At 42.2% G+C, this 27,096-nt stretch overlaps 1 protein-coding gene and 1 long non-coding RNA gene across 5 annotated transcripts in view; one reads left to right on the top strand and one right to left on the bottom strand.

Annotated features, from left to right (window-relative positions):
* LOC116977576 (KN motif and ankyrin repeat domain-containing protein 4-like) overlaps positions 1-27,096 on the top strand; it is a 67,646-nt gene that overhangs the window by 8,011 nt on the left and 32,539 nt on the right. Inside the window, exon 1 of one of the 4 annotated variants that reach the window (XM_033028127.1) lies at positions 14,682-14,846. The exons of the other annotated variants lie outside the window; for them this stretch is intronic. The gene's annotated coding sequence lies outside the window, so the exon portion shown is untranslated. Of the gene's footprint in view, positions 1-14,681; positions 14,847-27,096 lie in introns of those variants that run through there. 4 annotated transcript variants of the gene reach the window in all.
* LOC116977577 lies at positions 400-21,346 on the bottom strand. Its single transcript, XR_004413251.1, has 3 exons — positions 21,252-21,346; positions 19,926-20,044; positions 400-880 (listed from the first exon to the last, which is right to left on the bottom strand). It is a non-coding gene; the product is annotated as an uncharacterized LOC116977577 (long non-coding RNA).

Here is a 27,096-nt window from a genome sequence, read left to right as displayed (position 1 = left end):
CAGATGATTGTTTTCCACTGCTTTTACTGAACAAATACCATTATACTGTGCTTCCATATATTAGATTACACTATCCCCAGTGTGCATTTGAACTGCTGGAATGCATGCATCTTTTATACATTGCTTTTAACATTGTCTTCTGTGCTGTGAGGCCAAGAGTTTTGAAAGAGCATTCCCATCCATAAAGGTGAAGAATAATATTATTTTATAGACACGAAATGCTGGAGTAACTCAGCGGGACAGGCAGCATCTCGGGACAGAAGGAATGGGTAACGTTTTGAACCGATCTATTCTCCAATTTCCTTGATCTCCATTCCCTTTGTCCTATTTTCAAACCTTACACTTCCTTATCTATGTATCTCCCTCTCCCGTGACATCAGTCTGAAGAAGGTTCTCGACCCCAAACGTCACCCATTCCTTCTCTCCAGGGATGCTGCCTGTCCTGCTGAGTTACTCCAGCATTTTGTGTCTCTCTTCGGTGTAAACCAGCATCTGTAGGTCCTCCCTGCACATATTATTATTTCATATCCTGGGCTTGATCACTGTGTCTCAGTAATTTTACCTGGGTGGATGATTTCAACGCTTCCTGCCAGATTGAAGCTGGGCAGTTGGCAGGTTAAAATCCCCTTGATCCTTCACTTCCCGGAAGAATCTTGCCCACCACCACTAGCACATCAGAATCTAATGATGCCATTCCGACAGCCGTTGAACAAATGAGAACAGAGAGATTCCCTCCAGATCAACCCAATGGCGGGAATGGTAAATGTCAGACTTCTCCTTGCGGTTCCGCATGAGTTCAGGTGCAGTAGGTCTTCTTTCTCACGACTTTGCAGGTGAGAGCCTGCAGTTATTTCCATGAATTTACTTGAAGAACAGGGATCTGTGAATGACATAGGATGATTGAGAGATGAAATTTTAAAGATATGCTGAAAGGATTACACTTATTTCCTCATTCCAATCCCTGCCAATTAAAACCAAGGTACCAATTACAATTGAACTGCTTCATATGGTCTTTGGTGCCTTGGCATGTTTAATGCATCAGTGTTCCTGATGGATGTTCGTCAAGACTTCATTTGATTTTCTCCTCGGCCATAGGGTCTCCAGCAAGGTGGCATCCTCAAGGAAACACAAAAGAAAAATGTACTTTAAAAAAGTTCCTTTATGGTATTTATCAGTGTGATAAATAGTGAATGCATATAGTCATTATTCATGGCAATTCATGGAATGGATTGTTGTCTACATGGAATCCATTCATATTGGTCGCTTGTTGCAAAATTGCTGAACGCTTGTTCTCTCTGCTGTGATATCACCCAAAATACTGTGGGATTACTGGTAGATCATTCCATCCCACGAGGCAGTTTAGACAGTTTAGACATTTTGGTTAGATTAAAGCTCATATATATGCAGTGTAACTACTCATCTTAATTCCATAATTGTTAATACATGTAATCTAAACGGATGTTCCCTCATTTTAACATCTTGTGTGTGAAGAAGATTGTTTTCTAATTTCTCTCCTAAATTATTTATATGCACCAATGCTTTGGCTTAGACATACCCAATAGGAGTTTTTCTCTTTGGACAACCTAACAATTCTCGTCATATTTCTAAGAGCCGTGAAAATAATTGTATTAACATGTCAGAAATAATTGATGCAATCTTTTCTCCTCAATCTAATACTTGGAACCCAGGAAATGTTTAGATCACTACACAAGTAGTGTATTCTCACATTAAAGTATTCTTAGTGTAGGAAGGAACTGCAGATGTTGGTTTACACCAAAGATAGATATAATATGCTGGAATAAATCAGTGGGTCAGACTGCATCTGTGGAGAAAAGGTTTTGACCCTCCTTCAGAGAGTCAGAGGAGAGGGGAACTAGAGGTGCGATAAATACATGTGAGAGGACCAGAATTAGGCCATTCGGCCCATCAAGTCTACTCCGTCATTCAATCATGGCTGATCTGTCTCTTCCTCCTAACCCCATTCTCCTGCCTTCTCCCAAAAATGTACAGAACAAATCAGAGCCTACACCAATGACCCAGGAGCCCACAATGATCCATTGTTGGCTGTGGAGGTGGTGATACCGAAGAGATACGAACTGTGAAACAAGTAGGACAACTTGTAACAACCCAGCAGAATGAATATTGATTTCTCTAATTTCAAGTAGCCCTTGCATTCCCTCCCTCTGTCCCTTCCCCACCCTAGTCATCCCACTTGTGTTCCAAACAGGCCTGGTCTAGCTTTCGCAAAACTGAACAAGATCCTTTCTGAAGAAGTCTGACGAAGGGTCTCGACCCGAAACATCACCCATTCCTTCTGTCCAGAGATGCTGCCTGTCCTGCTAAGTTACTCCAGCTTTTTGTGTCCATAAACAAGATCCTTTGTATTCTAACCCTCAAGCTATTAGAATTATATTTTATACTCTAACTATTATACAACAGCGTTGTACTTATGGACCTTAAATTTCTTTGGGCTACAACTATTTCTAGTTTTTAAACATTTATGTTTAAAATCCTGTCCTCAAATATATGATCTCACATTTGTCCGTCTTTGTATTAAAGCTACCACAGTTTCGCTATTTGTCAAACTAGTAAATATCTCAAGCAATGTTATGCTCCTGTCTACATTAATTACTGTGCCACAAACCTTTGTATAACTGGCAAACTTGGAGAAATAGCTCAAAATTATATTATTATGTTATCGATAATGGTTGATGTCCTAGAATAAAACCTTGTATGGCAACATCAGTTATTTTCTTCCACTTCCAGCATCAACCATCAAACGGCCTTCTTTATCAAGCCAGGTCAATAGTTTTTCTTCAATGCCATGAGCTATAATTTTGAATTATTTGTATGAAACCATGTTTAATTCCTTTGCATACAAGAAACTGCAGACACTGGTTTACAAAAATAGACACAAAGTGCTAGAGTAACTCAGCTGGTCAGGCAGCATCTCTGGAGAACATAGATGGCCGATATTTCAGGTTGGGACCCTACATTGCAGTAGGGGAGGGAAAGATGGAAGAGAGGTGGGGGCGGGACAAAGCCTGGCAAGTGATAGGTGGATACAAGCGAGGGGAGTTTGATTGGCAGGTTGTGGGGTAAAGGCCAGAGATGAAAAGACAAAGTGTGAGATAAGGAGAGAAGAGACATGAAATGGGAAGCCTGAGGAAGGAATACAGGTGGAAGGGGGGAACGGAAGGGGAGGATTATGTGTGCATCCAGGTGGGGAAGTGACGGGGAAATAAGGGGGGGGGGGAGGGGGGGGGGTAGTATTGGTCGGGCAATTACCTAAAATTGGAGAATTCCGTGTTCATACTATTGAGTTGTCGGCTACCCAATATAATAATACTGTTCCTCCTGTCTACATGTGGCTTCACTCTGAGAATGGAGGAGGCCCATGACAGAAAGGTCAGTCTGGGAATGGGAAGGGGAGTTGAAATGATTAGCAGGCATTTGACAAAACAGTTACCTAGTCTATGCTTGGTCTCACCAATGTAAAGCATTCCACATCAGGAGCACTGAATGCATTAGATGAGGTTAGAGGAGGTGAACCTCTGTCTCAGCAGGAAGAGCTGCTGGCGTCCCTGGATGGATGTGAGGGAGGAGGTTTAGGGACATGTGAAGTACCTGGGGAGTGGGTGGTTTGCATGGGATGGGATGGGTTAATCAAGCATTTGCCGAGGTTGCAGTCTGTGGATACAGGAAAGGGGTGCTGATGGGAAGATGTGGCTGGTGCTGAGATCAGGTTGAAGATGGTGCTAATGTTCGAGAATGAGGTGTTGGATGTGGGGGCTGGTGGGGTGGGGTGATTGGTAACGACCAGAAGAACTCTATCCTTGTTTTTTCTTGTTGTAGGGGGAGCGACATCTAAACTGCATATATAGACAACTGACTATATATAAACTACCTGTACTTAGTTTAGTTTAATGATACGGCACGGAAACAGGCCCTTCTGCCCACCGAGTCTGCACCGACCAGCGACCCCCACACACTAACATTATCCTACACACACTAGGAACAATTTACATTTATGCCAAGCCAATTAACCTACAAACCCGTACGTCTTTGGAGTGTGGGAGGAAACCGAAGTTCTCAGAGAAAACCCACGCAGGTCACGGGGAGAACGTACAAACTCCATACAGACAGCACCCGCAGTCAGGATTGAACCCAGGACCCAAGTCTCTGGCGCTGTAAGGCAGCAACTCTACTGCTGCACCACCTACTTCATCAAAAAATAAATAAATTAGATACGAGTTACATTTTACAATGCTACTCAATCTTTAAATATAGAGCCCGATATCTTTCCCACACAGAAGTTAAAACCACACTATTCCTAGCTTTTCACTAAAAGATCTAAAATTTACTATTGGCACTTTGTCAGCTTACTTAAGTAATAACTACTTTTTCATCTGCTTAATACTAAATTCTCATCCACTGTGAATTGACAATTCCTGTCTTCAGATACCTTTAGAAGATGATGTCTCAAATATCTGCATCTTCATCACAATTTGAGCTGGAAACCATCAAATCTTGTGGATTTGTCAGCTTTAGAACAATTACCTTTCATTGATTACATTAGCTAATGAATTCTGTTTGAATCATTACCCATTTTCTGGGTACATCGGGCAGATTCTCATTTAATTGTCATTCTGTGAAGACCAGTTTAATTATTTTTTCAGATTGCCAACTAATTTCATTTGCGACATTACCTGCCTCTGATTTTTGAGGGTTGATTATATTTTGCTATTTAATATATAGATTGGAATTTTTTAATCTGGGTTAAGACCTATTTTATAATTACATTTTTTAAGGCAAAATAAAACCTTTTTCTCTCAGCTCTAGCTCTTGAACACCACTGGTTTTTGCTCTTCTGAAATCTACTTCATCCATTCGCCCAGGCTTCAAAAACATGATTGCAATGGTTCAATGGTACGTTATCGTCAAGAGTACCCAGGTACAGTGAAATTATTTTTTTGCATACAGCCTAGGTTAGGCACAATCATACTAAGTACAAGAGTGCTCTTCCTCTTTCATTAATCCCCACTTTTTGGTGATTCAGACCCATTACTCCATCTCCCAATCTACCCAGTGTGTGGGAGTATCTGCAGTTTGACAAAAGGTGTTGGATTCTCAGTGAAACCACCTGTAGATTGCTGTAGATTGCTGCCAGCCAAAGCTTTTCTGTGTAGGTCCAGAGAGAATGATCGGTTTGAGATTACGCTTTCAAAGTTGTTAAATACAAGGCCGTGGTTAATTAAAGAAGGCACATTTATCTATGAAGTATTTGACATGAAGTCAAGTGTTCAGAAGTGTGACCAAACTGGATTTGAAGTTAATTTCACGCTAACTGCAATTTGAGAGCTGGTTACAGCTCATTAGGCAGAGCGAGTCGCTTTATTTGTGGTTTCAATATCAAAAGAATAGATTACTACAAGAATGTTGAAGATCTATGAACAATAGTTGGCAGATGGGTTTAAATGAAATCAGTCCGAGTTAACATCTGTTCTTTAAAGCACATTTAATTGAGAGCTTCATATTGATGGCATGTTAAATCCAGATCCCATTTCACTTTCAATGTTGAGGAAGAAACTGCAGATACTGGTTTATACCAAAGATAGACACAAAATGCTGAAGTAACTCATCTCCGGAGAGAAGGAATGGGTGAAGTTTCTGGTTGAGACCTTTGTTTAAAGTCTCTTCTTCAGAAGGGTCTTGACCAAAAACATCACCCATTCCTTCTCTCCAGAGGTGCTGCCTCTTCCACTGAGTCACCCCAGAATTGTGCATCCCTTTCAATGTTGAAATAGTTGCTCAGTTTGAAAGATTTTTGTGCCTACCTGGAAAGATTTTAACTCCCGCTGAATTACTTGTCTAACCTGTCATCCATCCCCATTTTGTCCAGTTTCCACCCAGTCCGTGGAGACAACTCACTGTTTAAAATCATCACAATCTGTGTGGCCACCCTTTTATCTATTCACTTTTCCCTGCAGTGCTCCCTTTCATCCTGATTTAACACCCCATCATTTAATCTGTCCTCCCTTCCACTCTTTTACGAATCTTTCCATGCATTCTGTGCCCCCATCTTATTTTCCCTGCATCTTAAATGTACCCAGTTCTAATGAAAGATCTCCTCTATTTTTCTTCCATAGATGCTGCATGGCAAGCTGGTTATCACCAGCATTTGTTCTGATTTTGAATTTCTTACATTTGCAATATTTTGCCTTTTTTTTTGTGGGATGATTTTATTTCTTAAGACTGTTTGAAACCAAGGGCCAGCTTTGTCTGAATTGCCATTCTTTCTCAGATCTGTTCACATTTTTACCATGCCCATACTTTACAATCTCACTCTTACAATGTGCAGTTCTTTTTTAAAAGCCAAGGCTGTTTTGGTTAATAATTGTCATTCAACTTGTGTATTCATGTTTACATCATTGTTACTGCATAGTTAACATGCCTGAAGTGTGGCATTAACTCATTAACATGCCTTAACTCCATAGGGTTCAACGCCATATATTTCCAGAGTATAATTTCCCAAGCTAGTGGCCCTGTCTCTTCATGGGCACCAGGTTTGAAAGTAAAACACTTTGATTTCAATAAATTCTATCAGGTTTCCTTCAGCATATTGCAAAAAGCGCTCAGCAAAAGAGGTACTTATAAAGTCTAGTCACTGATGTTCTGAACACAAAGCAGCAGCCATTTTTGTGTCGAGCCAACTCCCACCAAGAGCAACGTCATTGTAACAGTAACTGAATTGTTTTGTAATTGTTGAATAAAGGTTAAGTATTTGCCCTCTTGCTCCCTTTCCCTCTGCTCACTTGCCTGATTCCGCCTCAGTATATGGTGCATTGAACAAGACAAGGTTAGTGAAAGCACAAGAATATTCATGACAAAAGCTTGCATTCATCAAATAACAACATCACAGCCTTGTTCTCCATGTGAATGTCAGTGTCATAAGGGATAGGAGCAGGATTGGGCACGGGAGCAGAATTTGTCCAACCAGCACAGCAAGTCTGCTCCACCATCATGGCTAATCTATTTTACCCCCTCTACCCCATTCTACCTTCTCCCCGTAACCTCTGCCATAGTTGTTTAAACTGTTGCTTGGAATGTAAAGTGTCTTGCTGTTCAATGTTTATTTATGGCTGTTAAGTGTGTGCTTTGACTAATTCCATTGAATTGTCTTGTTAGGTTTTGGAATTGTGGTTATTTGTCATCATTTGTCCACCTGTGCTCCACTCTTGGGTTCTTAATGATGAAATGAAACGATATGAATATCATATTTTCTTTACTTGAATAAAAAATACATGACCAGAAGTCGGTATGATAACTTTACCTCCTCTGTCCACCGCCACACATAATACTGAGCATAATCTCACGGCTTCTCTCTTGTCCTGAAGGGCCAATTAGAGTGTAGACTCTAACCTCGCTCTGTCCTGTCCCTTAGACTATTCTCTGTGCATGAAACTACTGACAAAATGAGATTTACTTGTAAACTGAGACAGTTAAAATAGGTGTATATGTAGGAAGGAACTACAGATGCTGGTTTACACCAAAAGGTACACAAAATGCTGGAGACTCTCTGGAGAGAAGGAATGGTTTCGGGTCGAGACCCTTCTTCAAACTGAGAGTCAGGGGAGAGGTAAACTAGAGATATGGAAGAGTACAAAGAGAGTGTAAGGTGTGAAAAGGACAGATCAAAGCAGACGATGATCTATGAAATATACAATGGTTTATTGCTGGCTATTAATATACCAAATATTTGTTAACTGAGCTGAAGATTCAGTGTCTCCATGCGTGTGATATAGGAGTGACTATAACTATTTTTCTACACATAATTATATGGCATGGAAATGTCCTTCGATCTAATTTGTCCATGATGACCAGGGTGACGTTCTAAGCCAGTCCAAATGCCTGTGTTCAGCAATACCATTCTAAAGCTTTCCTATCCCAGTACTTGTCCAAATATCTTTTAAACATTGTAATTGGACCTGAATCTACCACCTCCTTCTTCTTCTTGTGTATGTCCTGCACAGCCTAAGGTTGTAGGACAACTTGTTCTATTTCATCTTACTTTGATTGTGCACGCCAGGTTGATTGCATTCGTCGAAACAGGGCGGACCACGTGAAGGTTGCAATCCCCCACCCCTACCACCTCCTCTGCCAACTCAACTCATGTATCCACCACCTCAAGCTTGCCCCTCAAATCCCCTTTTAAATCTTTTCCCTCTCACCATTAATCTTTGTCCTTGAGTTTAAGACGCCATGTAAGCTTGAAGACATTTTAGTTTTTGTCGGAAGGGCCCAACATCTGTAAACAGTGTAAACATCTGTAATTTTTGATGCCCTGTCCAATAGACCATTAGTTTAGTTTAGATCGAAGAGAGACACAAAATGCTGGAGTAACTCAGCAGGTCAGGCAGCATCTCTGGAGAAAAGGAATGGATGACGTTTCAGTCACGACACTTCTGATAACGACGGGATAACAAACAGTGGAACTGGCAAGATGTCTAGGGTGGGGGAGTGGCGGAGAGAGAGGGAATTCAGGAGTTACTTGAAATTAGAGAAATTAATATTCATACTGCTGAGTTATAAGCTGCCCAAGCGAAATATGAGGTGCTGTTCCCCCAATTTGTGCGCGCCCTCACTCGGACAGTGGAGGAGGCCCAGGACAAAAAGGTCAGTATGGGAATGGGAAGGAGAGTTAGAGAATGTTTGGCAACCAGGAGATCGCATAGGCTAAGGTGGACTGAGCGAAGGTGGATATACAGGAGTCCAATGGATGCAGTGGATGAGGTTGGAGGGGATGCAAGTGAATCTCTGCCTCACCTGAAGGACTGTTGGAGTTTAGTTTAGTGATACAGCATGGAAACAGGCCCTTCAGCCCAGCAAGTCCTCCCAGACCATGATCACCCATTATTCTTCAAGTGCAAATCTGGGTTGCAACCTATTTTCCATGATGGTATTGCAGTCACATCTGAGCTTGCTTAATCCTTTTGCACTTTTCAACCCAAATCTTCTGGTCATCAAAGAGGTATTAGTATTAGTTTATTACTGAGAGAAAAAATAGTTTACGTGCTATCCAGTCAATTCATGCTGTACATGAGTACAATCAAGCCATACAAAAGTACTTCAGGTCATGCAAAGAGAAAAATTCCAGCGTGCAGAATATATTGTTATAGCATTAGAGTTGCAGAGAGAAAAGGCAAGGTTCACAGTGAGGTTGGTTGGAAGATTAGGATCACACCTAGATTATGGATGGACTGTGCAATAGGCTGATAATAGTGGGGGGAAAGCTGTTCCTGGATCCATTAGAGTACAGAACAAGGCTATTCAGTCTATAAAACCCCATGCTTTATAAGGGTAGATGAAATTAGCTGCATTTCCCAGCTCTTTCTCTATGGCCTTGTTGTTTTTCGTTTGCAGTCCTGCACTTCCTCAGTCCTTTTTAAAGCCTGGATTGAATCTACTTTCATTTCCGTTGAAAATGTGCATTCCAAATCCATAACTCTCCCCTCGCGTATATTTTTATTCATTTTCCAACCACTTAAAATCTGGTACCTCTGTTTCTCAATTCATCCACCAGTGATTGAGATCCTTGTACCAAGAACCTTCATAATCTTGGACATGATATTTCTTCTTCTTGTTCTTCCTACTTAGAGGTATAATGTTCATCATCTTTGCTTTAGTATTATCTGCCAAATCATCACCAAATCATGGCCTTGGTATGTCCTTTGATGCTGAGCAATGCCCTTCTGGCCTTGTTGTACATCCATGCTTTCTGATGCACAAAACAGTGCCAGATCCCGGTGACAAAGTCGTTTAGATTCAGAACTGGCTTATACATAGAAGGCAAATGGAAGTCAATGTAGGATGGTACACAAAATTGCTGGAGGAACTCAGCGGGTGCAGCAGCATCTATGGAGCGAAGGAAATAGGCGACGTTTCGGGCCGAAACCCTTCTTAGGCGACGTTTCGGGCCGAAACCCTTCTTTGGGCTTGTAGGATGTTGTTCTGGTTGCAGGTCTGTGATATATATGTAGATACACACCAACATTGATGTAGATGGGGGCAGTGAGACTTGCTGTCAAAGGATACTGCTGGATTTAAACCAGTTACAGATATGTGTGGAGAAATGATGGGTGGAGTTTAATCCGAGCACGTGTGAGATGTTGCACTTTTGGAGATTGAATCTAAAGGGCAAATATGCTGTTAATGGCAAGGTCAACATCATTGTTGTTGTATAGGGAGATTTTGGAGTCCAAATCCAGAGCTCCCTGAGAGTGGCAACACAAATAGATAGAGTGGTAAAGAAAGCACATGGTCTGCTTACCTTTATCGTTTGAGGCATTGAGCATAAGAGGTAGAAACGTTGTCTTGAATCTGAGCAGTGTTTCGGGTAAGCTTTGAGGTTGCTCTCTCTTCCCCCAGTTGCAACATAGGGGACAGAGTCCCCCTTGTCTTCACCTTTCACCCCATCAGCCGTCGCATACAGCACATAATCCTCCAACATTTTCACCACCTCCAGCAGAATCCTACCACTAGCCTCATCTTCCCATCTCCACCCCTTTCCGCCTTCCGCAGAGACTGTTCCCTCCGTAACTCATCCCTTCCCACCAAACCATCCCCCCCCCCCCCCAGATACCTTCCCCAGCAACTGCAGGAGATGCAACACCAGACCCTATATCTCCTCCCTCAACTCCGTCCAAGGAGCCGGACAGTCCTTTCAGGCGAGGCAGATGTTCACTTGCATCTCCTCCAACCTCATTTACTGTATCTCCTGTTCCAGGTGCGGACTCCTATATATCGGCGAGACCAAGTGAAGGCTCGGCGATCCTTTCGCTGAACATCTCCGCTCAGCCCGCCTAAACCAACATTGCTAAACACTTTAACTCCCCCTTCCATTCCTTCACTGAATTTTCTGTCCTCGGCCTCTTCCACTGCCAGAGTGAGGCCCAACGCAAATTGGAGGAAGAGCGCCTCATATTTCGCTTGGGCAGCTTACACCCCAGCGGTTTGAACATTGACTTCTCCAACTTCAAGTAACCTTTGCTTTCCCTTTCTTTCCATCCCTCCCCCTTCCTAGTTCTCCGACCAGTCTGACTGTCTGCCTGATTAAATGTTATCTTTGTACGCTTCGTTGTCACCTTCCCCTAGCCAACAATGATATATTCTACATTTTCCTTGAACTTCGTCCCCTTTGATGTCTCGTTTTCACACCTTACCCTTCCATATCTCTGTGTCCATCTCCCCTGTCTCTCAGTCTAAAGAAGGGTCTCGACCCGAAACGTCACCCATTCCTTCTATCCAGAGATGCTGCCTGTCCCGCTGAGTTTCTCCAGCATTTTGTGACTAGCTTCAGTGTGAGGGCATCGAACAAGGGGGGATCAGATAGAATCGAGTTCAGAACAGTATTTGAAGATGCAAGTTAGACTGTCTTGAATCTGAGCAATGGTTAGGGTAAGCTTTGAGGTGGCAGAATGCAGTGATGCAATGCCAAAATCAAATTATAATTATAATTTGACTTTAGCATAATTTCAGGGTAATTAGATTAGGAAAACGTGGTTGTTTTATAAGCAACTGGCATTTTTGAGGACAGTGAAATTGAAAATCAAGTTATATATGGCCACTGGGCAATGCACTATTCTGCACTATTGTTGACATCATTTGCTGGAACATTGATTATGTTAATAATGAAAATCCCAATGGTAAATCAGGAGTTGAATTTTCTTTTATTTAACTCAAATTAAACTTTATTCAAGTAAAAACTACGTACCAAGCTTCAGTGTTGAATTTCCTGCCGGTTGCAAGGAGGTCTTGATATGAATGTACGTTTTGTCTGCTACAAGTCAAGCCTGTTCTCAATTGTATAGTTCTAATTTTCGACATTGTGAGAAAGATATTTCCAGCTAGGATCTTAAGTTTGGGCTTGCCGTTCCCTGGTTTGCACTCATTTGTCATTTATGACAATAAACTAATCTGATCTGAGAGCAAAGGTACACAAAATTGCTGGAGAAACTCAGCGGGTCCAGCATCCATTATCTTCCAGCATCTGCAGTTCCTTCTTGAACACGAATGATCTGAGAGCAATCTGGGTAAAAAAATGATGGGGTTGAGTAAACGGTGACTTTCATTGCAAAGCAATTTTGTGTAAATTGGATACACTGGAATTAATGATTGCAGTAACGTTTAGGGCACTTTGACAAATAACTTTCAGTAAACTCTAACATTCCGATGCTCCAGTTTATAAAAAGAATGGTGCATGTGGCAAAACAGCACCCTCTCCAGGGAGTACATTGAATGGGCCAAAATGTAAAATAAAAATCTTTTGAGTTCTTAAAATAAGTTGAGCAATTCATCCTCAAGTACTAAAGTGTGCAATAGTATAATTGATTCCCTTTCATCACTAGCTCCTTTTGGCTGGTAACTTAAGGTTTTAATCTGTTTGATGTTTCCTGCATCTATGAACTTGCAAAGGATAGTGACTGGAAGTTGGCACCTACAAAGCTGCACTTTGCGTTTGTCAGCATCTCCGCATACTAGTCTTGCATACTAAAGACCAGTCCTGAGCAATGGTAAATTTCTGGGGGAGAACTCCACAATAGGAAGTGTTGAAATTGAAAGAAAGCAACTCTGACAGGTTAACCTGAAGGAAGGTAGCAATCAGCACGTGGCGCCATTTAGCAACGTGCAACGTAAGTGGGGTGCACATTTATTGCGAAATGTCTGGGTTTATAACTTGCTATCAAGTATCGAGGGTCAAGATTAGTTAGCTCCACAAACATAATTCATTTCCGAATTGGTAATTCGAGGCAAGTTTGTGTGAGTTTACAATTAACTGAAGAGGCCGACATTCAAATAATCAAATTAAGAACATGAGAGAATAAACCAGATATTCTACTAAGCAAGAAGTTTGCATTAATGGGAAGGACAGGAGAGAAATAATTTTATTTTCAAATTAAACAAAACCGTTAGAACAAGCTGTGAGGGAACACAAGTAACAATCAAACACGTGGGTAAAGGGAGAGTTGAAATGAAGATGCAAAAGATGGGCTTGTGTAGAACTAGAGTAGGTTAGGATGGCCAGGGGGAAAACTATCTTCAAACACTGCTCTAAAGAAGAAACAAGATAGTGACATGAGGATGTCATTCTCCCTCAGGGCAATTTGAGAAAAAGTAATCAGGGGGAGTTTAAAAATGTAATTTTTTTAAAACATTTAAATTTGAGTTGATTTATGTAGTAGACTTGTCAATAAAATTATTATCGAGGGTCTCGACTCAAAACGTCCCCTATCGATGTTCTCCAGAGATGCTGCCTGACCTGCTGAGTTACTCCAGCACTTTGTGTATTAACCAACATCTGCAGTTGTTTGCTTCTGCAAATTATGACCTTATTATTTTGTTTTTATGTTTATATATAGGACTTGTTTTATTCTGTGGAATATACAGTTGTGCATATTTTGTTGAATTATTTATGCTCAATAGAAACTACATGAAATTGTTATGTGGGGCATGTGTTTCATTAGAAATTCATTTGGGAATGGTATTATAAAGAATTCCATAGAAAATCCAGATTTCGTGCAATTGTTTGAACCCCCCCCTCCACCCCTAGGTGGTGCTATGACAGGACTTTCAGTTTTCATCCTATCACTGAGCAACTACCATAATATACCTACTGATTGAGTGAATGCCCTGCAGTGTATTCATATACAGTATGTGTCTTGTCCCCACAAAAAAATGATAACAGATTTTTTTTTTCTCTCAGCAACAGAAATTTCTTCCAGGCAATAGAGGTGTATACAATCATTGAGGAATAGATGGGGTAGACGCATAGAGTCTCTTGCTCAGAGTAGGAATATCGAGAACCAAAGGACGTAAGTGAGGGGGGAAAGATTTAATAAAAATCTGAGGGGTTATTTTTCACACAAAGGGTGGTGGGTATATGGAAGTTGCTGCCAGAGGAGGTAGTTGAGGCAGGGACTATCGCAACATTTAAGAAACAGTTTGACAGGTACATGGATAGGACAGGTTTGGAGGGATATGGGCCAAAAGCAGGCAGATGGGACTAGTGCAGATGGGACATGTTGGCCAGTTGGGCCGAAGGGCCTTTTCCCATGCTGTAAGACTCTGACTATGACTCTATAATATAAAATGTAAACATCTATAAACATTCACAAAAACAAGTTTACATTTATTCATCGAATTGTTATTTACAACCTTTGAGTATTTTCAGGAAGCTTTTTCTGATAGTACCTCAGCGCCTTTCATAGCTTGTGCCTGAACTTGACATTTTTGTGTGAGCCTGCAATGTAGTTAACAGTTAAGAGAGTCAAGGGGCGGGCTAGCTCCGAACCTCCATAGTAAAGATGAGGGAATGGGGGCCTGGAAAACAAAAGTCATTGAATTGATGAAGGGCATGCAAGGTGTCTTGGATATAGGTCAGGAGGGATTGGATCAGGGGGGGATAGGATAGGTCTGAGGAAGGGTCTCGACCTGAAACGTCACCTATTCCTTTTCTCCAGAGATGCTTCCTGACCCTCTGAGTTCTCTCAGCATTTTGTGTCAATCTAAGAGAGTGAAGAGTGTTTTATTGTCGTATGTCCCGCAACAGAATAATGGTCATTCTTACTTGCAGCAGCAGTGCAACAGGTTCGTAAACAAAAGAAGTTCAATAAATGAAAAAAGCCAATGTAGTGCAAAAACAAATCAAAGTCCCGAATGCAAGGCAGGCAGTTCATAGTTTGGAGTTTCATTGGAGTTCGTGCTATTCAATAGCCTGATGGTTGTTGGAAAGAAGCTGTTCCTGAACGTGGACGTGGTCAGAATTATGATTGTGCCTGCAGCTGGGGGTAGGTCAGTGCCGTTCAATTAATGAACTGTTAAATAATTTTATTTAGCATTTAGCACTTTCTTTTCATTGTGTTTTCCAAAAGGAAGACCTTGAATGCAAATTTCAAGATTTCTCCAGCATCATTTTCCCACGATCTGATGTCAACTCTTGCCTCTCTTTTACTCTTTATATACCTGAACTTTTGGTATCATCTTTTGTATTATTTGCTACCTTCATCTTTTATCTTTCATTCCCTTATTGCCTTTTTAGTTGCCTTCCGTTGGTTTTTAAAAGCTTCCCGATCCTTTTGCTTCCCGCTAATCTTTGTAATATTATATGCCTTCTCTTTTATTTTGATGCTCTCTTTGACTTCCTTTGTCAGCCACAGTTACTTTATTCTCCCTGTAGAATCTTCCTCTTTGGAATGAAAAAATCCTGCATCTTCCAAATTACTCACATAAACTCCTGCCATTGCTGCTCGGGTCCCTTTTCTATCAACTTTATCCAGCTCCCCGCTCATGCCTCTGAAGTTACCCTTACTCACCAGGAAGACCAACACATCTGATTTCATCTCCCTCTCAAACTGCAGGTTGAATTTTATCATTATGGTCACTACCTCCTTGGTGGTTCCTTCACCTTCAGCTCCCTAATCAAATTTGGTTCACCAAATCCAGAATCGCCTTTTTCCTAGTAGGTGCGATTACAAGCTGCTCTAAGAAGCCATCTTGTAGGCACTCTACAAATTCCCTCTCTTGGGATCCTGTACCAACCTGATTTTCCAGGTCTACCTGCATATTAAAATCCCCCATGCCGCTGTTACATTGCCTTTCTTACATGCCGATTGTAATCTCCTGATGTGATTTGAACCCTAATTTGTACCTCTTGTGTCTCCTTTGAAACATTCTCAGGCTGATTGTGAAGGGCTGATGATCTAGCACAGTGTACAGATTAGTGGAGGGTTTCTGGGTCAGCAAGATTTTCTAAAGTGCAATGGAATTTGACAGGATAGAAACTGGAGATTTCAGCCAGGTGTATGGAATGCAGAAATGGGAAGATGATTTAACAAAGTGAGAACATTTGGTGATGAAAGTGTTGATTTTCCAACACCAAAACCAAAGCCTTCTGTGCTTCGGTAATTCAAGTGCTTGTACCGTGCATGTTGTGAGAGGCCCAGCCTCCACCATCATTCCAGGCAACGTGTTCCAGGTGGGTGGAAAAATTCTCCCTCAGCTCCAGTCTAAACCTCTTGCCTCTTATGCATGAAAATAATAGTTCCATTAATAGAGGTCCATTAATGACCTTTCCTTCTAATAACCAGGCAAATAAGAGCATGAACTAAGGTTATGTTGCAATTAAAACTGATTAAATAAACCAGGTAACTAATCGTATATGTACCCATGTGCACTCTTCTCCATTTATTCAAAAAAATGCACCATTTCACAAAGCTGGAAGTAATATTTGTGGTGAACTTTCAACTTAATTTAGTACCGGTCTTTATAGCCAAAATATTGAAAACCATGTCACTCTGTATACCAATCTGCTGCTAACAATAGCCTGTTTCCTTTATCGTCGCTACTTTTTTTGCATATTTCATTTGTTCTATATCATTGTCTATATCTCGTTTCCCTTTCCCTTGACTCGACCCGAAAAATCGCCTATTCTTTTTCTCCGGAGATGCTGTCTGATCCGCTGAATTACTCCAGCTTTTTGTGTCTATCTTCACTGTATCTTGTTTGAAGTAATTATCGCTATTTTAGTCAGCCGTCCTTTGATCTAGTCCATCCTTGTGTTTCTTATCTATTTTTCCTCTTGAATCAAAATTGACCTCTGAATGGTGCAGCTTGCCCTGATTTGAACAACTAATCAACTAATCCAAACCCTCTTCGCAACGATCTTCTCTGGAACGTTCAGAATCGGAATCACACTTTATTCGCCAAGTATGTTTTGCAACATACGAGGAATTTCATTGGCCAGGTCAGTCATACAATTAAAAGTAACAGATCACTTCAAAAACACATTTTAACATGAACATCCACCACAGTGACTCCTACACATTCCTCACTGTGATGGAAGGCGAAAATAAAGTTCAAGTCCTTCCCTTAGTTCTTCCTCGGTCGTGGGCCTCAAGCCCCCGTTGACGGGACGATCTTGACTCCCGTAGCCGGCGGAGTTCGGGCCATCCGCGTCGAGGCGATCAGCTCCCGGGTCGAGGCGATCAGCTCCCGCATCGGGAGGGATGTCAGCTCCCCCGCGCTGGACTATCGAACCTTGCGTCGGGGCTGAACCTTCCGCGACGTTGGAGCTCCCGACTCGGCCTCACCTGAGACTGCGAGACCTTGGTGTTGATTTTGTGGTGGGAACGATCCCAGGCAAGGGATCAGCTCCGATGTTAAGTCCACACCCCGCGGCGGGGCTCACGACAGTCCGAGGAGGCTTCCAGCTCCATCGGTGGTGGGCCGCAGAGCCCTGAGAATGTGATCCGAAAAATAATCACATCTCGGGGAAGGTAAGAACCTGAAAAAAAGTTTCCCCCGATCCCTTCCCCCCTCCCCCCACACGAAACAAACCGAAGAACATTAAAACAAAACTTTTAACAAACTAAAAAATAACAAAAAATGTGAAAAGACGAACAGACTGCTGGCAGGGCTGCCATCTCCTCCGGCGCCCCTGGTGGTCATCGACGAAGATGACCGAGCTTTGATCTTCTAACATTATTGTTCAAAAAATTCATTCAAGTATCTGCTTTGCTGTTCAATGGGTTTAAACTGGGTGTGTCGTGCATGGAACACTTTTCCTCATGTTGGACTTTGCTGTGAGTTAGGTTAAAACTATGTTTTGTTCTTTATATTTTTTCATCGTTTCAATCAAAAAACAATATTTCCCTCCACAATAAAACTTGTTGTTATGCATCATCCCTTAAATGTAACAAACATTTATTGGAATTAGTCACCCTTGCAACCCTGATGGGATTTCTGCAGCAGGGATGCATTGGTTGAAGTCATTCTCAATGCAGTGCTTCATTTGGAGCAGAGAACTTAGATCATTGGCTTGGATAGAGCGGATGTGGAGCGGCTGTTTCCACTAGCGGGAAAGTCTAGGACTAGAGGCCATAGCCTCAGAAGTAAAGGACATTATTTTAGGAAGGAGATGAGGAGGCATTTCTTTAGTCAGAGGGCTGTGAATCTGTGGAATTCTTTGCCACAGAAGGCTGTGGAGGCCACGTCAGTGGATATATTTAAAGCAGAGAGATACATTCTTGATTAGCACAAGTGTCAGAGGTTATGGGGATAAAGCAGGAGAATGGGGTCAGGAGGGAGAGATAGATCGGCCATGATTGAATGGTGGAGTAGACATTTGGCCGAATGGGCTAATTATACTCCTATCACATTATGTTATCCTGTTTTTAATCACGCCTTCCTGATACAAGAAGGTTTTGGTACGGTGTTGGATAGGGGCCCCTGTAAGATCCTTCCGATCTTTCCTCACGTTTCACTATCCCATCTCCCCAATGATCCTTTCAATCACCCCTAGTCTTCACAACCTTCCAAGCCCTGCATCTGCACAATCTGATGCCTGACGATGTTTCCAGCCTCCAACCCTCTTCCCATTATCTACCCAATTTATTCCATTCTCAACCATAATTCCATTCCTGCCGCTAGTCTCCGCCCCAGTTTGGCACAGACTCTTATTGTGCCCAAGTCTGTTGGCTGCCCAAACTCCAGCCAACTTCCCAAATCTGCAGGAAGGAACTGCAGATGCTGGTTTACACTGAAGATGGACACAAAATGCTGGAGTAGCTCAGCGGGGCAGGCAGCATCTCTGGAGAGAAGGAATGGGTGGCATTTCAGGTCGAGACCCTCCTTCGTCTGAAGAAGGGTCTCAACCCATCTTTACAGAGATGCTGTCTGCATCGCTGAGTTACTCCATCATTTTGTGTCTATCTTCCCAAATCTGGCCTCAGTTCCAAGTCTCAGGTGGCAAACTTCTGAATGCAGACTTGTTTAGTTGACTTAATAATTTCTACAATGAATGAGTCAAATTCTAAAACGTGGGAAATGCCCTTGAATTGGTAAAGCTGAGTGCAACAGCACTTTGCGAGGCCTCTTAAAGTGGATGTTAGTTGCAAATTGATGTCCCATTTAGGAAAAGAATTTGGAGATTAAGAATACCAAAATAGTTGGTGATTTTGTTTTGAGGTCAATAATGTTCAGGTTTTCAGGGAGATTTCCAAGTTACACACCCAGTGGACAATGATACGCAGCCGCCAGAGGAGAGAAACTTAACCAAGATTTTTAAACTGCTTCCATTGATAAAGTCTGACATAACTTTGTCATGAGGGGGGGGGGGGGGGGCAGTCCTTGCAGCATACGTTTTGCTAAATGTGACTCTCATCACTTAGCTAACAAATGTGCAGCCAGAATGTGTGTACCTGGGATGAATTAAGTTGTTTTGGATAGCAGTTGTAAACCAGTAAAGGGTGGTAATGGAATTTTTTTTTGGATGCTTGCTTGTGGTGCAATGAGTGAGAAATTGAAATCTGCTTTGCTTTTGAAGACTGGCTCTATATAAATCAGGAAAAAGTCAGGCCAAATGCTTGTGGGAAAAAGATACGCCCAGCTGCACTTATACAATTAATTCCTTTTTTGCAGGAAATACGGTGAAATTGTTTTTGAACTTTTTATACCATAAATGCTTCCTTTAATCCTCATGTTGCAGAGGATAATTTTCTTAACATCCATCTAGCTAAGAACACAATGTAAAAGTGAGTTGAAATATCTTTTGTTTTCTGGAGAATGTGTACTCCAGTGAAAGTTTGGGTCTCAGTGCAATGCATTGGCACAGTGTAAGGCACAGTATTCATCACTCTCTTTCGACCCCATATAACCCTTACTATTGGGGCCTCTGAGGTGACATTCAACTGCGCCATGTGCAATGTGAATAGATAGGCTTCCAGCCCACCCATGTCCTCTTTAGTTCATTCTCATGCCAAGACACTAAGAATCCCATTGATGAACAGTCTGCATTGAACGAGTGTTTGTTATGGAAGTGACTCACAGCATGCTATACTGGATGCAAATTAGCAGTAAAAATAGATTACCTCATGCATGGGACAGATGAGAAGATAAGTGGCTGTCTACAATTGTCATTCACTGATGGGGGTGTTGAAAATCTTTTCAGACTGTTGTTATTTTTCACTTAGTCATTTCATCTGTTAGTCTGACAAGACAAAGATTTGATCAGTTCAAGAGCATACTTTAAATTCATTCCTAGTACCTCAACTGTCATTGATATGAAGACATTTTGACAGCATTGTTTATGTATTAACCTGGGTCTTAGGTATACACATTTTAAATGTTTTTTTCAGCATTTGAACAAATTGGTTGAATATGAAGTTTTACCTTTTTTCCTACTTTCAAACTCCTCTGGAAATAAGGTCTCTTACAGATTGAGTCTGTGTGTGCTGGGAGCTTTCTGCACTTCTGGGAAGTAGTGACCTTGTTCTGCGGGATCGTTGGTGACATCAGACTCCAAATCCCGAGAAAAGGGATCCCCGGGGTTTAGGATCAATTCAGCTGAAAGCACCTTCACCTGAGGTGGACATTCAGTTCGGAGAAGCAAGATATTGAAGGCTTGTAGCATCACAGCACATGTGGGAAGGAGGTGATGAGTCCGTGGAAGGACTGATAAGCAAGGACAATAAGTTTAAAGTTGAGGTTTTATCAAACCTCTTCTTGCGTATGGCGTGCACAACCTAAAGTTGATTGCATTCGTCGAAACAGGGTGGACCACGTGAAGGTTGCAATCTCCCACCCCTTTATCAAACTGAAAGTCAGTATAGGTCAATAGTCATTGACTGATGGGTGAATAATGAACCTTACTGTTGAATAGCAGATGCTGGTTTACAATGAAGATAGACACAAAGTGCTGGAGTAACTCAACAGGTCAGACAGCAACCCTGGAGAACATGGATAGGAAGCGTTTTGAATCAGGATATTTCTTCAGACTGATTGTGATGGGGGGGAAATCAGTTCTTCCCTAAGCCTCTGAAGCCCCAGAGAAAACAATCAACCTCTCCTTATAGCTAATACCTTCTGAATCAGGCGGCATTTTGTTAAACCTCTTCTGCACTCTCTCCAGTGCTTCCACATCCTTCTTGTAATGAGGCAACCACAACTGCACACAGTGCTCCATAAGTGGCCAACTTGTTTTACAACATTCAGGGAGATGTAGACTAGGACGTCACGATCTCTCCAGACATCTTTTCATTAAGGGTCTTGCCATTAGTTGTGTACTTTCCCCTGCATTTGTAAACATAATAAAATAAGCAAGTTAAAGCACAAGTCGCATTCCTTCCACCTGACCCACAGATCTTCAACCCACTGATGTAAACAAGTTTGTACCACAGCCGTAAACAAACAGCTACCTTGTGAACTGACTGATGATCAGATCGATCAATCTTCTTCTTCTTGCGTATGGCGTGCACAGCCTAAAGTTGTAGGACAGCTTGTTCTATTTGTTCTATTTCAGCTTGCGAAAGGCTATTTTGTTAAGGGTTTATTTTGTTTTCCAAAGCACACATTGGCCATCCATAGTTTAAAATGTAGCTCCCCCCTTCAAACTACATGTGTGTTCAGAACTCAAGGCCAGCGATAATTGATCGAGTTGATCATCGGTCAGTTCACAAGGTGGATGTTTGTTTACAGCGGCAGTACAAAAAACTACCGTCATTGTTTACATCAGTGGGTTGAAGACCTACGGGTCAGGTGGAAGGAATGCCACGTGTTTTAACTTGCTAATTTTATTATGTTGACAAATAATAGTTAACACTATCCGCATCAAGAGATATTAGGGAAGATGATTCAAAGTTTTAGATTAAAGATGGTTTGAGTTTGGGAAACTCAGAGCAAATTTATTTCTAATCTAAAAGTCGTGCTCCCATTGTAGATGTGATTAAAACCAAGGAATCACGGGCACCCAGAACTGGTCTCGTGCAGATGCTCAAGAGAATTGGGGAAGATTACTCAGAAAGGGAAGGGAGATTACTAAGGGATTTAGATGCCAGGGAGAGAATTTTAAGATTGGGGTATTGCTCAACCGGGACCTAAGGTACATCAGCAAGCGAAAGGTGATGAGTGAGTAGAGGTTGCTGTATGTTCAGATAATGGCAGCTGAGTTTTGGAAGAATGGTAGGAGGCTGACTGGCAATGCAGAGCAATTAGCTGATGTGGAGGTTACAAGGGTTTGGGGAGCAGATCAAATGTAGGATGAGAGTTGGACTTTTTAAATAAAATTCAGATTACTTGATTGTCATGTACAGCAGCGCAATGCAGTTTAATTGTTGACATGAAGCTCACCGTATACGGTATACAGTTCCCACCTCCTGGGGTGTGAGTGGTCCGTGATTATGCTGGCTGCTTTCCCCAGGCAGCGTGAAGCAGAGACAGAATTGTTCGGGTGGGGGAGAGCTTTGTTTACCTGATGTACTGGGCTGCATCCATAGCTCTACAGTTTCTTGCAGTCTTGGGCGGAGCACTTGCCGTTCTAAGCCATAATACTGGCAAAGCTGTAGAAATTGGTGAGAGTCATTGGAGACATGCCAAATTTCCTTGGTCGTCTGAGGAAATGAAGGTGTTGGTATGTTTTCGTGACCGTATCATCAATTTGGTTGAATCAGGTCAAATAGTTGGTAATATTTACACCTAAGAACTTGAAGCTGTCGACCAGCACCAGTGATACAGTCTGCGGTATGTAGTCCACTCCACTTCCTGAATTTCATGACCAGCTCCATCATTTACCTGCACTGAGCAAGAGCTTGTCGTCTTTCCATGGTGCTACTGAGCTCTCCTTCTCGTTCCTGTACTCTGACTCGTCATTATTCAAGATCTGGCCCACTGCAGTGGTGTCAACTACAAATGTATTAATGAGTTAAAGCAGAATTTAGCCGCATAATTACGAGTGTAAATGGAGTAGAGTAAGGGCTGAGGATACCGCCTTGTGGGACACGCCTGTGTTTAGAATTACTATGGAGGATGTTTTGGTGCTTATCCTTGTTGATTGCGGTCTATGGTTCAGGAAGTCAGGGATCATGTTGCAGAGAGGGTGCAGAATCCTGGGTCCTAGAGTATGGAGATGCGTTTGAAAGGTGGAGAGATAAATCTGTGGAATTCTCTGCCACAGAAGGCAGTGGATATATTCACTGGATATATTCAAGAGAGAGTTAGATTTAGCTCTTAGGGCTAACGGAATCAAGGGATATGGGGAGAAAGCAGGAACAGGGTACTAATTTTGGATGATCAGCCATGATCATATTGAATGGCGGTGCTGGCTCGAAGGGCCGAATGACCTACTCCTGCACCTATTTTCTATGCTTCTATGTTTCTCTGATGGTTTTTCTGTGATTGGCATCTGTGAGGCCTTGAGAATTGGCATAGTCGATAAATTGTCCGTGAAAGTGTGCTGAGACAATCTAACTGAAGGCTGAGTTCAAGGATGCAAAGAAGGTTATTGAACTGTTAAACAAGATTGTAGTTAATTTCAGTTATTCATTTACTTCCAATGGCAGTTTGATGAGAAACTATTTCCATCATGGTGTAACGCTCCTCTTTCACCCCATTCCATCTTCTCCCCGTAGGAGTTTCTTCACAGCTATTCAGAAGTTGATCCTATAAAGGGAAGACTTTTCCACAGCATCAACTGAATTAATTCACCTGATGGTCATAAGTGATAGGAGTAGAATTGGGCCATTTGGCCCATCAAGCCTACTCCATCATTCAATCATGGCTGATCTATCTCTCCCTCCAAACCCCATTCTCCCCTGTCTCTGCCTTAAACATATCCATTGACGGCCTCCACAGCCTTCTGTGGCAATGAATTCCACAAATTCACCACCCTCTGATTAAAGAAATTCCTCCTCATCTCCTTCCTAAAGGAACGTCCATGACCTCTAGTCCTAGATTCTCACACTAGTGGATACATCCTCTCCTCATTCACTCTGTCCAAGCCAAGTCTAGAGTACAATGTCAGGCTATTTGACAATGAAGGGATCACAAACTTCACCTGACCAATGTAAGTTCCAGCAATAGACGTCAGACAGTAGGCCTGGTTTCGGATGCTTTCTGATTCCATCCTCCCCTGTTTCTTCAGCATTGCCCATGTGGATGGTGAGGGAGAGAGGTACCACTAGAGCTGATTCTACAGCTCCATCTGGTGTCCTGGTCAGTAGATATACTGATTTGTTTTTGAAAGAATGATTGAATATAATCTCTGTGTTTATGTGTGTTTGCATTTGTATGAACAGAAGCTTTCAAAGAAATACATAATTAATAAAGTTTAATGGATGGCGGATTTCTTAATTGATGAGAAATGAAGTAAACAAAGTGTTCTCTGGGGAGTTTAGAAGAATGGGAGGAGAGCTTTTTGAGCACTCTGGGAAATAAAGGCTCTTAATTATTAATTGCTAACGTGTAGAGATTAACACAGAGAAAACTTCACTTTTTGCAGGAGTAACTTGAATTTATTGAATTTTGTTTCTAAGTCCCTTGTTCTAAAATGTTACTTCTTTTAAAATTCATCATTGTTTGAAATACTTAACCATGAGACTTAAAGTCCACGTGCTATTTTTTAGGGACAGCACAAAAAAGGCTGAGCAGTAAATACGACCTAATAAATCATTAGGCATTTCCTTCCATTGCTATGCAGATGATACACATCTCTATCTCCCCCTGAAGCCCAACAACCGATCAAATCTACTTAACCTTACCCGCTGCCTCGAGGATATAAAGTGTTGGATGGCCCAGAACTTCCTCCAACTAAACGAGAGTAAGTCTGAGGTCATCCTTCTCGGCCCCTCGGAATCGATCAAAACGATAGCAGGCAGCCTTGGAAGCCTTACCCCATTACTCAAACCTCACATCAAAAACCTTGGCGTGATATTTGACTCAGCATTGAAATTTGACAAACAAGTCAATGCCGTGGTAAAAGCTAGCTTCTTCCAGCTTCGGACGATAGCTAAAATAAAACAATTCCTCCAGTTTGATGACCTCGAAAAGATCATCCACACATTTATCTCCTCCCGTCTCGATTACTGCAACTCCCTTTACACTGGCATCAGCCAATCTTCCCTGTCCCGCCTGCAACTGGTCCAAAACGCCATAGCGAGACTCCTAACGGCATCCGAAAAAGAGACCACATCACCCCGATCCTGGCCTCTCTCCACTGGCTCCCTGTGCAGTTCTGAATAAATTTCAAGATCCTTCTTGATGTTTACAAAGCCCTTAACGGGCTTGCCCCCACCTACATCAAAAGACTGCTTACCCACCACACCACCTCCAGGTCTCTCAGATCGACCGACTTGGGGTTACTGAACATCCCGCGGTCTAGGCATAAGCTCAGGGGCGACCGCTCCTTTGCGGTTGCAGCTCCTAGACTGTGGAACAGCATCCCTCTTCCCATCAGAACTGCCCCCTCCATCGACTCCTTTAAGTCGAGACTTAAAACTCATCTTTACTCTCAAGCCTTTCTTGATGTCCTCTGAGGGAGGGCTATATGTATTTATGTATGTACTTAATCTATGAACCAATGTTGTATAACATTAGTACCTCCACCAATGTAAAGCACTTTGGTCAACGAGAGTTGTTTTTTAAATGTGCTATAGAAATAAAAGTGACTTGACTTGACTTGATTAAACTCATATCATATACAATAAAGAATACAATTTCCTGGATTTTTACTTCAAGGTTACTTTGAAAATGCCAGATCCGGTAGTCAATTCACTGATTGTTCCCAGATTGCAGTGGTGAAGTTTGCACATGACGCAGCCAGTGAAGGTGCTGAAGACAACGTTAACATTTCCACGGTACACAAAATTGCTGGGGAAACTCAGCGGGTGCAGCAGCATCTATGGAGCGAAGGAAATAGGCGACGTTTCGGGCCGAAACCCTTCCTCATTGAAACATTTCCACATTGTGTTCAGAAATCCCAAACTTGCTGTTAGTTTGCATTGTATTGATGGTTGATTGCAGGCAGTTTTGGCAACGTTACTGTCACAAAACAGAGGAGGCGATGTACCATGAAGTAGGAAACAAACGAAACTACAGAATATGAAACAAAACAGAAAAGCTGGTAGAACTCAACCAGTCACGAAGCATCTGTGGAAAAATAAATCGGTTAACGTTTCAGGTCAAGGACCCTCGCTCAGAACTAGGTGAAGAGTGAGGTGTTTAGAGTTTTCCAAACAGACCTGGAGGCTGGCCCGGAGCTTCAAGCCGCGGGTGCGGTGCGGACTTACCATCGCGGAGCCTGAGATCTTTTGCCGAGGATCGCCAGTGGTGGAGCTCTGACAGCGGGGCCTGTGGACTTCAACACTGAAGCCGCGGTCTCCGGTAAGAAGCGGCCGACTCGGGAGCTCCATGTTCCGATCTGTCCCGACGCCGGAGTTTCGATCATCCCGACGAGAGGACTTGAACAGCGGACCGTCGGCAACGGCCCTGTTCAAAGGCCCCGACCACGGGTGAACAAAAGAGGAAGATGACTGAACTTTATTGCCTTCCATCACAGTGAGGAATGTCGATTCCTCTGTGGTGGATGTTTATGTTAAATTTTATTTTATGTGCTGTGCATATTTTTGCTTTTTACTTGGTATGGTAACTCAAATTTCGCTGTACCTTAATTAAATTGAATCTTGAATCACTATAGCAAAACAATGTGTCCTGACCTGAAACATCGCCTGTCCAAGTTCTCCTGATGCTGTCTGACCTGCTGAGATACTCCAGCACTTTGTGGGGGGTTTTATTGCCCGATTAAGATGCAGCATTCCAAAAATGCAATTTCCATTCTGTACATGATACACCCAGATTTAAAACAGGAATTTTCCTTGGTGATTTATACCAAACACGCTGCCTGCACCCAGTGGAGCTTTCTGTTAAGTCACATAACTACCGGACACTTAGGAAATACTGACACTGGTGAAAAGAGTGTACTGGGCTGAAGAATGTCAAGGCTGACCAGAAAGATTGAGGTGAAGATTAGGAACTATAATGCATCTCAATGTATTTTTCTATGTGAGAATTTCTTCAGCTGTTGGAAATGGATATATTGCAAAGGTGGTAATTTAGAAAGATTGATAAAAGGCATATTGGAGGCAATTCCACCCTGAAAGGAACTGCAGATGCTGGAGAATCGACGGTAGACAAAATTGCTGGAGAAACTCAGTTGTCTGCTGCAGTTACTACGAGTGGCACGTTTCAATTAGCATGTCCTTTTTTGCAAAT

The sequence above is a fragment of the Amblyraja radiata genome, chromosome 10 (genome assembly GCF_010909765.2).
Source record: "Amblyraja radiata isolate CabotCenter1 chromosome 10, sAmbRad1.1.pri, whole genome shotgun sequence".
Taxonomy (NCBI): Eukaryota; Metazoa; Chordata; class Chondrichthyes; order Rajiformes; family Rajidae; genus Amblyraja; species Amblyraja radiata.
This window is presented reverse-complemented; position numbering and strand designations above follow the sequence as displayed.